The sequence below is a fragment of the Camelus dromedarius genome, unplaced genomic scaffold (assembly GCF_036321535.1).
Source record: "Camelus dromedarius isolate mCamDro1 unplaced genomic scaffold, mCamDro1.pat HAP1_SCAFFOLD_29, whole genome shotgun sequence".
In the NCBI taxonomy this organism is placed as follows: domain Eukaryota; kingdom Metazoa; phylum Chordata; class Mammalia; order Artiodactyla; family Camelidae; genus Camelus; species Camelus dromedarius.
Window position 1 is genome coordinate 387,181 of NW_026989784.1, and position 12,874 is coordinate 400,054.

The 12,874-nt window shown below is 32.8% G+C and overlaps 1 pseudogene; it reads left to right on the top strand.

The window, feature by feature from the left end:
- The window catches only part of LOC135320647 (early endosome antigen 1-like), a 64,266-nt pseudogene that overhangs the window by 30,373 nt on the left and 21,019 nt on the right, over window positions 1–12,874 (top strand).

The window sequence follows — 12,874 nt, forward strand, 5'->3', positions numbered from 1 at the left end:
TGCAAGCTTATTGAGAGTAGGGACTTCATTTTATTTTACCATTGTGTTCTCAGCACGGTAGCATAATGACCTAGTAATCACACTCAGTAAATACTTTTAGAATGAATGATTGAATGATATGCGGATGCTTACAGTGAAGAAATGAGTAAAATGGTAGGCAGCATAAATATATTGTGGTAAAAAATGCAACAGTGCATTCTTTTGAAAAATTATTGTGTAGTTTTAGTACTCGGGACTGTGGTTGCCTGGAAGACAACACTTTCATCAGTAAAAAGAAAAAAAGTGAATTCATGTTCCTTACTTTCATCCCCTAGCTAGTCCCATTTAAGGGTTGTTAACAAAAGGAACAATGATATTAATGATAGCTAACATTTATTGAATTTTTTCTTTATATCAGATGCTGTGATAAGCACTTAGCATTTATTATTTCATTTAATTCTCATGCGACTCCCCCATATGAAGTAGGTGTTATTTTTACCTCCTTTAAGATGAAGAAATTGAAGGTCATACGTGCTACTAAGAGTGGTATGAATCCAGGTTTCAAGCCCAGGACTGGCTTTTAACTGCTACCCTGCCTTGCTTCTCACTTTGGAACATTTGTTTGCAGTCTTCTTGCTTGCTATGGTCCTAAGTGATGTTAGAGACTCAAGGAACATCTTAGCCTCCCAGTTCTTAATGTTATCAGTGCCAATGATCTTTATTACCTCTTTTCTAGTTACTCAAGCCCATGGTAGTACCTTCCATCTTCTTATCAGGTAGAATAGTTTCATCTGAAATGTTAAATAAAATCGTATCTCTGCATTCTTTACCTTAACCGCTTGTCCTCGCAAAAACTTTTTCTCTCCTCACTACTTAACTTCTTTGGCCTTACTGAGTATTTCAGGTTTTTAATTTCTATTTTTTCTTCTAGTCTCTCAGCCTTTCTTAGCTTCATTTCCTTTACTCTCTAACTGTACATCCAATGACAGTTAATATTTGTTTAGCACTTATAATGTCTCAGGCACTGGACTAAGCATTTTATATACTATACAATAACTCTAGAAGAACAGATACTAATATCAGCCCCATTTTATAGATGAGGAAATGATATTTAGCAAAATAAAGTGACTTTTAAAATTCATATAGTCAATATTGGTTGTGACTCAAAACCACATCTATTTTTGACACCAAACCCATAACATTATAAACTTTATAACCTATTGTCCTTCACCACTGTCTTCATTTAATTTACTTTCTCCTTGATCCTCTCAATTCCTCTATCCTCTTATCCTTTTACTGTTCCTGTCTGACAAAACCCCAAACCAAAGATAAGTGTAACATCTCACATTTAAAATATAGATATTGTTAGGTATAGGGATTTTGGGAAATTGTTTTTAAATGATTTTATTTGGCTCATAAAGTTAGAATAAAAGGTTACCTACTAGAAACCTACCTACTGGAACACATGGGTGTGGACAAGAATAGTATCTTAGGCTAGTGGAATATGGTGAAGACTAAAAATTGCTTTCATCATAAGAATTTTTTTTTGTTGAGAATGTTATCTTACATAAAGGTATTTGTTAAAACTGCCAGTCATTTCTTGATCTAAAATAAAAACTAGTTTGCCAATAATGGCTCTCAGATAAGCAAGAACGAAGTATTATAAACAAAAAGAGTAGTTATATTCCAACTGAAGCAGCTGGTTACTATAATACTGAACCAGAGGAAACTTGCAGCATGAGGATGGAAACTAATTTTCAAAGTCCTACTTTGGATAGGTCTTTCACCTTTCGTGCAGTTACTGCTTAAAAATTTCCTTTCTATATACTAAAAAGAGATATACTAATTATTTTCCTGTTATGTCTGTTTTTACTGTCTATATTTTGTTTCATAAATAACTTTATGTATATCCTCCTAAAAGTTGTTATTTCACAGGGTTTCATCTGTCCATTATGTATGAAAAGATGTATAACTGCTATTGATTTGTCGGAGCATTACCAGAAAGTGCATGCTGAAAATGAGACAAGAGGACAGGAACTTCTTAATGACTCCAGTGTTACTGTGGGTCCTATATATTTTGTTTTAGCAGCTTGGTTATGGGTTGCTCAAAATAGCTTTGTTTTTCCTGGCCTTGGTGTTGCTTAATTTTTTATGCTACAAGGGAATATGGATTGCTTTAATTATGCATGCTTTAAAGAAGCTTCAATAAGGAAAAGAGGCTCTTGGGAAGTTGGCTTGGCTATTCTTTGTGAATCTGTAAACAAATATAAACATTTAAGTTAATATTTTTGCATAAATTTTGCCATGAAATTTGAAATATAAAGTGAGTTTTTTATTCAATAATTATATCTTTATTAGTTAATGTTTTATCAGTGAATATATTACAATGTTTTAGATTAATGCTTTACTCTTAAAGACGACTTTGCATGTGAACTGTCACTGTCTTTATTCGGGAAAATACACTGCATTAGAACCTGGGTCTACCACTGTTTCAACCTCTGTTTTGACTACCCAGACCTGATGGAAAGAATGAGGCATACTTACCATGAACAGTGGGTCACCCAAATGTTTCTCTGTAGTGTGTGGGGCTGATGCATGTCTAAGGCTAGGGGTGGGAACCAGTGAGGGGAATTGTTGCCAATTTTTAGGCTGGAAACAGTTTCTCAGATGATCCTGCTATGTCTCTTCCTTTGAAAATGACTACAGTATTCTATAACCAAATAGAGGCATAGATTTTAAAAAATTCTTCTATAAGTTTTATAAAAGAATGAAACTTTTTCTTAACCATGAAAGACAAAAAAATCACACTTACTTTTTCCTATGAGATAATGACATATAAGGAAAACAATCTCACCAAACCTCCACTTATTTAACACATTAATAGAGTACCTCTTATGTTCCAGGTATTTTGGTAGATAAAAGGGATAAAAAAAAAAAAGGTAAATAAGATATGATCTCTATGCCAGGAAGTTTCTATGATACATATTTGCAAAAGAGTGCAATGTCTAATTCAACTTAAGGGAAACTGCAGAAAAACTTTGGTGGGGAACACTTAAACCAGACATTCTCTAGGGTGATGGGGGAACGGGTGCCTGTGGGAGGATACCAGTTAAACTAGCTGAAGCAGTGTGAACAAAGATAGAGGCATAAAAGTCTTGGAACTCTGCTTAGCATTTTACCAGTTGTCTTTCTTCCAGAACATATGGGTCAGCTTTTCTTTATGGGATAGCCAGAATCAAAAGTGACAACCTGTTCTCCCTGTCACTTAATAAGAACTTTCCTTTTACCTGAAAGGATACTTGGTACAACAGGGTATCATCAGTATCAAGTTAAGATAAGCTCTTAGCTACAGTGGATCTGAGAAAGGGTTGCAGATAACTGAAAGCTAAGAGTAAGGTATTTAATTGCTTTTAACCTGTGTGTGTGTGTGTGTGTGTAAGTTGGTGAGAAATTTGGAATGATTAAGGGAAATAAATGTAGCTAGCTATTTTGAGTATTTTATTATTTGGTGTTTTATGCTATCTAGCAACTTCAGTCCCCTTGACAATATTTTAGAAAAAATAGAGGAATCTCTTAATATCCAGAATTAGTATCACAAAGTCCCATTCATGGGACATCTCTCAGATATTCATTCTGAGCTTATTTTACTTTTATTTTAAATGAGTGATATAGTTTTAATAGACTCCCCCCCAGTATACCCTTCCCATTCATATGAGGCTAGCATTGCTAGAAATAGCACATGAATAATTTTTAGAAATGATTGTTGAAAGACAAAACAGGGTTTAGAAAAAACTGAAATGTGGTTACAGGAATTAAAGATGCTTGCCAGAATTCACAGAGTGGAAGATACTCATTCAGTGATTAATATTTATGCTGCTTAGACATTAAGCAAAGGTTTAATATCATCTATTTAAGAAGGTGAGAAAGTGCATATATGTACTTTAGGAAGATTTATTTTTATCAGAAATGTCCCCAAACTGAAGTTTTATTTAAACATCCATGAAAGCTCTAATCACATGGAAAATTTACTTAGGTGGAATATTTCTATAACTAAATATTTATTACTGAATTTCTAAAATTTCTCTTTAGGGATGAATCAGTTCATTCTGGAATATTAATCTGGTAATACTTAGAAGCTTTAAGAGGGTATGACATACCTTAATGTGATCACTAGCTTTTTGGCATACTTAGGTATCTAAAGCCAAAACCTGGAAGTAGAGACAATAGTCAAGAAGCCAAAGTTGTGAAGATTAAATAATGTAACGGGGTGTGGATTCCCTGAGGAACACTGTAATTTGCCTTCTAGTTACTAGAAGAAGCTGAGACGCAAAAGAGAGATGACAAGCTAAATATTATAGGGGTTTATGTGCTGTTGCACCAAAAGCATGTTAACTTGTGTGATACAGTAGTTACTGGGCAGAAGTTTACAAGAATGCCAAATAAAGCATAATATAGAGCGGTTATGAAACATGATGGTAGATAATAGGTGGCTTTAAAAAAAGAGCATAACATCAGCTAGATTAACTCATAGATTGGGAGCATTCATTCATTCAGAAGACATCAAATTCAGCAGAGCATCAAATATCTGTGGATCCTGATGCGTTATTCTGATGTCCAAATGCACAGCCTCAGTACTACTGTCTTTGCTTATTTTAGGAGTTTCTTGGAGATCATTGCATTCATTCACCTATAGTGCCCCTGCCCTTCACTCTTGCTCTGTAATCAGAACAGACCTCTGCTTCCTAAATGCAGCACGACTGTATTTCATACCATTTCCTTCATCTTTGTTCATGCTCCTCCATTTGCTTAGAATGCCTTTATTTCTGACAAGTAAACTTCTATTTAGTCTCTTTCCTCCTACTTATTCTTTAGTACCTAATTCTAATGTCTCATATATACATATCTCTACATATATGTATATATACACATATACACAATATGTATGTGTATCTGTATTTTTTGTAAAGCATTAACTGCTACCACAGGCAAAGTTGGATACCTCTCCTCCTGTGTTCCTATAATCCTTTATATATACTTGTTACACCATTGTCTGGTAATGTTATGCTCAGTGAGCCTTGGTTTTTGCCATATAATATGCACAAATGATAAGTAAGGGTATATTACTTGTGTAACAGCCAACAAAAGAGCACAAATTATTTATTTATTTTTAGTTTTTATGTATCCAGAGTTTTTATTAGTTAGCTCAATCTGTCCCTTGGAAGCTTTGTGATCTGCAAACTATTGAAGCTCTTCTGTCCCCGCCCCCCAAATTCTTCCCTACTGGGTTTATTCATATTTCACTAAATAAATACACAGTATAGAAATACATGGTATGTTCAAAATACTACACTAGCCATTAGGGAAACATAGATTAAAATCTTTTTTGTGTTGTGTGTCGCAGTGAATGTAGAAACTTGACACACTAATAATAATGCTGGAGGAAAATAGCAATATACATACAAAAGGATAAAAATGTGAGATACCATGGTGTGTTCAGAGAAGCATAGGTACTTCAGTATAGTTGAGCCATGTTGTATAGAGTAAGGAAGGGTGTCCAGACATCAGACTGGTTAGGTCATTCGGGTAATACACATGAAGGACCTTGTATGCCATAACCATATAGTCATTCTGGGATTATTTGTAAGTTTTTATTATTTTACAGGACTATATATATATAGACTATATATATATATTTTTTAAGGTAATTCAAGAAACTTAATTTTTGAAGAGACAAATTACAGAAGTATAAATGGGGTATGGAGGAACCACAAGTTCTTAGAAGAGAAGTACAGGACTATATGTTAATTTAAAATTTTTATGTTAGTCTTCGGTTAGCATTACTGACTAGAATACTTCTCAACCATTGTAGATAACTCTGTGGTAATTATGAGTTATTTACATTACCTTTTTTCTCAATGATCAGAGTACTTCATGTTCTTAATTTTTTGGTTATCATTCCTTTGAAGTAGATTGGAGCAGGTATTATCTACGAAGAGGATTGTCTAGAGAGATGGAGGATATGAAGACAAATCTTCTCAACTAGACTTCGAGATTAGAATTGACTTTTCAGGATAAAACTCTCTTACCATTAATTTACTCAACCTAAAAGAAGGTTGTAAGGGTTTTCTTTGTATCTTGTAAACTGCATCCAGGATAAGCAGTGACGTACCTTTGCGCAATACCAGAATTTGGACTTAACACCATAAATTAGAGTTTACTTAATGGTACCATTGGTGTGAATAATACATGTGACTGTATTTCATAACATACAAACGGTTATTCTGCAATACTAAAATACTATTTTGAAACCTTTTTCTATCTCTTTCTTAGGGTTTCATATGTCCCCAGTGTATGAAATCTCTTGGATCTGCTGATGAACTTTTCAAACACTATGAGGCAGTTCATGATGCTGGCAATGATTCAGGTCATGGAGGAGAAGCTCTTGCTCTGAAGCGGTGCAGTATAATAGTTTTGAAGTGTAATGTAGTGAATGTGTGTGATACCATTGTTTCATTGTGAATACTTAGTTTTTGAAAATAGTGTTTTTATATTATTTAATTTAAATCTGTCTTCATTTATTGTGGCTTCCTCGTTTATTGTTTTTTTTTCTTCCTCCTTTATTGTTATAACTTATTCTATCCTTGACCAATAACTATATCAGCATCTACAACATGGTTCAGAGGATATGTTTTGAAAGAAGGTTGTGATTTATCAAAAGGTTAAATTATATTTAGCATACTCTGCTTAATAAAAAATGATATACTTTATTTAGAAGATTTTATAGTAAGTTATTAAAATAATTAATTTAGCCAAGAGTTAAATTTAATAATTATTTTTAAAAATTTCTTTTGTAATCACCAATATAATAACAAGCACACATACACATTCTGCTTCTTGGCAATTTTGCCTGACCATTTTAAAATTAAATCAAGCTAAAATATAATTACTTAGAAAGGCATTCAACAATATAACTTTCCTTTTCTTCTGCTATTGGTGAAAACTCTTTATCTTATATTCCCACTAAGGGAGAAATCTTGATTTTATTCTACTTGTAAAAAATTTGTTTCATGTTTTTCTTTAAAAAATGGCTCATAGTTGGTTATGACCACATTATGGTTGATAATAAAGAACTATAAAATATGGTTGTTTTAATTTGTTAAAATATGTGGGAAAACCAGTGCTGTTGGGATGTGTGAATCTTTCCTTTTCATGTGACTATTAATGCTCTTTAAGATTTTTGTGTATGAGTTAATAATTTTGGTACCATTCTTTTGTCATTTGTTAGGAAATAGATATAAAATATATATTTATATTAAATCATGTATAAGTGCCTTTATATTTAGTGTCAATTTAACAGAGCTGCTTTTTCATCTACGAATTAGTGCCTAGTACGTGAATTTTCATTCAGTCTACCCTTAACTTTTCATCCAATGTTTAGCTCACTGAAACCTGGTTTCTGCCCTACCATGCTCTGAAACTATTCCCTCAAAGCCCAACAGTTAAAAAAAAAAAAAAAGGATTATTTTCAGTTTTTATCTTAGTAGACCTTTGTTTTGGTTACGTATTACTGTGTAACAATCCACTCAAAACCTAATGGTTTAAAACATTAACAGTGTATTACTTCTCATGATTCTTTGATTTGACTGGGTGGTTCTGCCTTAAGTTATGTAGACTTGGGTTTTGAAAAGGCCAGAAGGGCCAAAATGGCCTCACATTCATGGCTGGGGGATATAACTGGATACTGGCTGGCAGCTCAGCTGGGGCTATATGTCAGGGGGCTCAGTTCTCCTTTATATGGACCTGTGTATGTGGCTGCTTTGACTTGCCCACAGGATAGCAGTTAGGTCCTAATAAAGAGCATTCCAAGAGGAAAGGAGCAGAAGCTGTCAGTCTTCTTAAGGTTTGGTTCAGAAGTGTCAGAATGTCACTTCTGCCCTATTCTATTGGTTAAAGTAGCCACAAGACTGCTCAACGCCAGTTATGATTCAAGAGGCCAAGAAGTAAACTGTCTTTCAGTGAAGGGGTGGCTTTTACATATGAGAAGGGAAGAACTTGATGGCAGCCATCTTTGTAGACCATATGTCACAGTCTCTGCAAATTTGGTTTACTGGCTGTCTTTTGTTCTGCTCTTTTGAGACAACATACCATTGTTATCATTCTTTTTTGATCTGTTTAATGTATTCCTCTTCCTCTATATGTGTGATGATATCTACATCTGTGACTTCCTTCTAAACTACATTCCCAACCTAGAATTATCTCCCAAGTTGCCTACTAGGTATCTTTTGATGTTCCAAAGGAACATCTCACTGTTGATATTTTGAAAACAGAGTTCATTATATTTCCTTCTAAACACTGATAGGCAAATTACTCTCACAAATTTGTTGAAGTGGCACTTTTTAAAAGATTAATTGGAATAACTAAGTTCACCCAATTAGAAACTGAATTGGATTATCTTCTTTGCAATTTGATTCAATTTAGTATGAGCCATTCAAGTATATTGTTATTAATTCCTCTCTTCATCATTTTAGTTTATACATGGATTTGGAAGATTAATAAAGAGTAGGGAAAACTTAAAACACACCCACAATTGTCCATATGCATGTAAAGACTAAGTCTTCTCCAGTTGGCTTGTGGTCTCTACAAATAGATATGTTCCTAGGGCCACTTGGGAGAGAGGGAGGGATGGGGATGCACGCACACACACACACACAACAGAGAAATGAAAATTAGTGAAAGTGTCAGATAAAGATAAATTTTAAGAGTCAACAAAAGACACAGGAATCTATTATCTAATTTTACTTCTGTATTCAGAGATTAAAGACTTTACCTCAGAGTTTATCTCCATCATGAAGTGCTTTTAGGTAGAAGTGATCACTGTCTTTATGCCTCTGCTTTTATTTCTGTCATAGAACTGATGATCATCTATTGCTTTTACTTGTTTACATGTTTACTTCCCCCGTTAAACTGAACAGCTTGAGAGTCTGGAGTAGACAAATTCTGTGGAACAATGAGTTAATTCTTTACTTATGAATGAGTACAAAAAATAGAGGACTCAATTCTCCATCTTTTACATTTTTCTTTGTTGGCAATTTCCTTCCTTTCCTATCATTAACCATGTTTCACAGATGAAGCTGATTCTGTCCCTTTACTCTCTACCCCCACCCCCATCCTAGAGAATAATTCTTCCACCAGAATTGTCCCGTTATCTTTTACCTTTCTCATATGCTTGTGCTGTAGTGGACTTGGTCTTCCCCATCATTAGAACTGATCCTGTTCTCCTATTCCTTTTGTACTAGAATGAATTCATTTGAGTATTTTCAGTCTACTCATTTCAGTTATTGTGTCTTCTACCATGGCAGCATTGCAGTGGCATGGAGCAAGAAGGGTCCCTTTATCTGCTGTTTACAATCCAACAGGGGAAGATACATGTTTCTTATACCCCGAATAATAATCCCAAATGTGTTTTCTCATGGAATCTCTCCTGCATTAGGACTTCGGGTGGTCTCTCACTATTCTGTATCAGACTGACTCTTAGATGAAGGGAACAAAATGTGAAGTTTTGCCAGGAAATAGCATTTCAGACTCAAAGAACAGAAAGAAGCCAGTAATGCTGGAGCTAGATGAGTGAGGGGGAGAGTGGTAAGGCAGGGACTAGACTGTACAGATTTTATAGTCCTTATTAGTGAGTTTAGATTTTATACTAACTGCAATAGGAAGCCATGGATACTTCTTGCTGGTAAATTAATGGTATTTTGTTTCTGGCTCAGGCATTTGACAGTTCTATCATTTCCGTGATAAAATGTTCTTCCATTTATAAGTAACATACTCTAGGAATACAATTATTCTCCTAAGGGATTTATATGTATATTCCACTATGCATAAAATGTACAGTAGTTTTTTTAAGAATTGAGAAAACTAGAATACTAATATACAGTCACTAGCCATGACTTGTTAAAGAACATTAACTATTAATTCCTGTTTTTCCCAATGTATGTTTAGAGATGACATAACACTACTTAGACAAGAGGTCCAAGACCTACAAGCTTCACTTAAGGTAAGAATAAAAATGATTTTACGTGTTTATTTTCAATGTTTCAGATAAAAAAGTCTTAAAATTTACTAATTAAAAGGCATTTTTTTCCTTTAGGAAGAAAAATGGTACTCAGAAGAATGAAAGAAAGAATTAGAAAAGTTTCAAGGGCTACAGCAGCAAGTAATTGCTTTTAAGTACTTGAAGTGTGTTTTTAGTTGTTTATTTTCATTGCTGAAAATTAAGCATAATATTTTTTTGTAAGCAGGTGGCCTGATATGAATAACTTCCTAATTTGTTTCTATGTGTTTAATATCCTGCATGTATACCCGTTTTAATATTAATGAATGCAAATGAATACAACCAAAATATGGGAATCTAAGATATAACTCTTTAAAGGTGTTCCACTAAGCATCATTTACCTATGTGTTGGTTTTTTTTTATATCAGGCTACATTATTCTTATTTTCTGACAATATATCTAAATGTTTAAAAAGTATAAGTAAGTTCAGACAACAGTGAAACTCTTCAAAGAATTGGTGACAAATTGGAAATCACTAAAATGTCTGTTAGGAGGGAAAGAACTATTAACTGCGGATAGTTTATATTAGTGGAGATCGTTTGAAAGCATGGGAAAACTCTTGTATTAATGTTAGATTTTAAAAAACTCAATAAAAATTTTTATGTGTCCTTGTACACACACAGATACATATGCTATACAACTTTACAAAAAAAAATACATGAGGAAAAGAAAAGTCACTGTGGTAACAGAAGTGGTTATTTTTAGTGATTTCGTTTGATATCCTAGATTCTATATATATAAATATATACATATATTTCATAATCTTTATAGTTTAATATATTTTCTAAGGAAATGTCTTAATCCAATTACGAGTTTTACACTAAAATTATCTTGACTTTTATACGAAAATTACATAAAGAATCCTAGAATAATTTTACCTAATGCATATATAGTTTTCATTTATAAGAATAAAGTGGATACCCTTTAACAGTAGCTTTAATATTTTTATAAAGGAATTAATAATCCTTCTGCACATTATCTTAGCACATTGTGACTCTTAGTCTTTTTGCCTTTTTTATCTTTTCATCAAAAATCGTCATTCGGACTAGAGAAGAAAAACAAATGGATAAAAAGATATGAGTCTTATTACTATTCAGCTTCTGTAATTGAGGATACATTAAAGAGGTTTTTAGTAATCTAAAATACTTATAGTTTACTTACTCATGTTTTATGTAGATGTTATTAACAATCAGAAATGGGCTATATTGTTTTCTGTACCTGAAAACACAGAGGAAATTGTTTCCTCATTTGAGACAACTGTTTTACATTTAATACATTAAATACATCTTCCACAGTGCAATTGCCTTAATAAGAAATTTACCATTGGGGAAAGTGTATTTTAAATATTGATGATTATTAATAGTCAATATGCTTAAATCAATGTGTAGGAAAATAAAAAGTCAGATACACTGTGAGAAGCCTTATTAAACTCTTCTAGATATATATAATTTTTAGAATATGGAAGTAATGACCAGGTGGTATATTATTTTATTCCTAATGCATGTGGTAAATTAAATCTTATGGAATATATTCTTTATTTCTGCTTCTTTTAAAGACAGTTTATGATCCTGAATTAAAAATTTATGTTTTAAAAGCCATTTTTTAGTAGTGATTGCTTCATGGCCTATTTTAGCTTATGAAAATTTTCAAATATTGTAGGACTGAATCTTACCTGCTAACTTGAGTATTTGCTTTAGAATCTATATTTATAATTGTAATAATTTATCTTATTTATCTGTTATTGGATTTATGGGATTTAAGATGCCATCTATTGCAAGACCTAAAAATCTAATAATATGTTAACATACAAAAAGTCTTAGAGGAACTGAGCTGTATTTAGATCTTTATGCCAGTCTGCTTAGTGTTACCTTAGTGATCTTGAAGAATGTAAGCAGGCCAAAATTTAATTTTCGTCAAAATCTTGCTACTTACCTGACAGATTGTGGCTTTCAGAGATTTTTTTTTTCACATTGGCAATTGTAACAGCATTGTCTTTTCCTTTTAATGCATTTGTCTTTTGTTTTCATTGAGGAGTCTAAACCTGATGGATTAGTAGCTGATTCACCAGCAGGTAACTTTACTTGAAGCTATTGTTTTTTCCATTTTTATTTTTCATCTTTCTCATTCTTTCTTATTTCTTTTTCTCTGATGCCTGCTACGTGAATTTTGTTTTGTGGATACTTCATGGCTCTAAAACAGTGAAGATTAACAGTCATATTCTAGGCTGAGCAGCATGTTTGTTGCCTGTGAACTTCATAATTTAATCAGTTAACGAAAATCTTAGTGTCTCCTTAGATCATTATATTCTGAAGTTATAAACAAAATTCTGGAATATTACATTAATATGGTTGTTTAGTGAAAATTTTAATCTATATTAAAGAGATGCACTCTTTTTCTCTTGAAATGAAGGAAAGATGAAACTAGCATCTTTGTAATGGACTTTAACTGGAGAAATGCTCAATGAATTAATCAGAATTATATTTTGAGGTTAGCTGTTGTATTTAATGTCCCTCTGATATCTCTTTTCTTTGTTAGAATGAAATAGTAGAAGTTTACTGCATATTTTAGTTGATTATTTTACATAAGGCCTTGCTTGTTCTTAAAACATTTCTAATTACATTTCATATTATAGTACATTTTATCAGAGGAGAGAATGTATTCCTTTTTGGTCAGTTGACAGATTTAGGACAATAACTGAAATATGAAATCAAAATAATCTTTAAACAAACATTTATGTCATTTGGGTGTGATGCTGAGTATTCCTTTCATTTGTTTTATATGTTT